Raw genomic sequence first — 2,024 nt, 5'->3', positions numbered from 1 at the left:
AGTTCTAGTACTGCACACTAGGAGTACTTCTAGAACCGCCCACCAAGGGTAGGTCTAAAACCGCTCACCAGGAGCAGTATTAGAACCGCTCACGGCACCAGGGGTAGTTCTAGAACGGGACACTAGGAGTACTTCTAGAAGCGCCCACCAGGGGTAGCTCTAGAAGCGCTCATCGGCACCGGGGGTAGTTCTAGAACTGCACACCAAGAGTACTTCTAGAAGCGCCCAGCGGGGGTAGTTTCAGAACCGCTCACCGGCACTAGGTGTAGTTCTAGAAGCGCCCACGAGGGGTAGTTCTAGAAGCACCCACGAGGGGTAGTTCTAGAAGCGCCCGACGGCACCGGGGGTAGTTCTAGAACTGCACACTAGGAGTAGTTCTAGAAGCGCCCGTGAGGGGTAGTTCTAGAAGCGCTCCCAGGGGCAGTTCTAGAGCTGCACACCAGGGGTAGTTCTAGAAGCGCCCACCGGGGGTAGTTCTAGAAGCGCCCACCGGGGGTAGTTCTAGAAGCGCCCACCGGGGGTAGTTCTAGAAGCGCCCACCGGGGGTAGTTCTAGAAGCGCCCACCGGGGGTAGTTCTAGAAGCGCCCACCATGTAGACGGGCCCCGATCACCTGTCCCGGTGGGCAGACGGGCCCCGATCACCTGTCCCGGTGGGCAGACGGGCCCCGATCACCTGTCCCGGTGGGCAGACGGGCCCCGATCACCTGTCCCGGTGGGCAGACGGGCCCCGATCACCTGTCCCGGTGGGCAGACGGGCCCCGATCACCTGTCCCGGTGGGCAGACGGGCCCCGATCACCTGTCCCGGTGGGCAGACGGGCCCCGATCACCTGTCCCGGTGGGCAGACGGGCCCCGATCACCTGTCCCGGTGGGCAGACGGGCCCCGATCACCTGTCCCGGTGGGCAGACGGGCCCCGATCACCTGTCCCGGTGGGCAGACGGGCCCCGATCACCTGTCCCGGTGGGCAGACGGGCCCCGATCACCTGTCCCGGTGGGCAGACGGGCCCCGATCACCTGTCCCGGTGGGCAGACGGGCCCCGATCACCTGTCCCGGTGGGCAGACGGGCCCCGATCACCTGTCCCGGTGGGCAGACGGGCCCCGATCACCTGTCCCGGTGGGCAGACGGGCCCCGATCACCTGTCCCGGTGGGCAGACGGGCCCCGATCACCTGTCCCGGTGGGCAGACGGGCCCCGATCACCTGTCCCGGTGGGCAGACGGGCCCCGATCACCTGTCCCGGTGGGCAGACGGGCCCCGATCACCTGTCCCGGTGGGCAGACGGGCCCCGATCACCTGTCCCGGTGGGCAGACGGGCCCCGATCACCTGTCCCGGTGGGCAGACGGGCCCCGATCACCTGTCCCGGTGGGCAGACGGGCCCCGATCACCTGTCCCGGTGGGCAGACGGGCCCCGATCACCTGTCCCGGTGGGCAGACGGGCCCCGATCACCTGTCCCGGTGGGCAGACGGGCCCCGATCACCTGTCCCGGTGGGCAGACGGGCCCCGATCACCTGTCCCGGTGGGCAGACGGGCCCCGATCACCTGTCCCGGTGGGCAGACGGGCCCCGATCACCTGTCCCGGTGGGCAGACGGGCCCCGATCACCTGTCCCGGTGGGCAGACGGGCCCCGATCACCTGTCCCGGTGGGCAGACGGGCCCCGATCACCTGTCCCGGTGGGCAGACGGGCCCCGATCACCTGTCCCGGTGGGCAGACGGGCCCCGATCACCTGTCCCGGTGGGCAGACGGGCCCCGATCACCTGTCCCGGTGGGCAGACGGGCCCCGATCACCTGTCCCGGTGGGCAGACGGGCCCCGATCACCTGTCCCGGTGGGCAGACGGGCCCCGATCACCTGTCCCGGTGGGCAGACGGGCCCCGATCACCTGTCCCGGTGGGCAGACGGGCCCCGATCACCTGTCCCGGTGGGCAGACGGGCCCCGATCACCTGTCCCGGTGGGCAGACGGGCCCCGATCACCTGTCCCGGTGGGCAGACGGGCCCCGATCACCTGTCCCGGTGGGCAGA

Source organism: Phyllobates terribilis, unplaced genomic scaffold, assembly GCF_046119375.1.
Source record: "Phyllobates terribilis strain yellow unplaced genomic scaffold, ASM4611937v1 Scaffold_123__1_contigs__length_5148117, whole genome shotgun sequence".
NCBI lineage: Eukaryota > Metazoa > Chordata > Amphibia > Anura > Dendrobatidae > Phyllobates > Phyllobates terribilis.
This window is presented reverse-complemented; position numbering follows the sequence as displayed.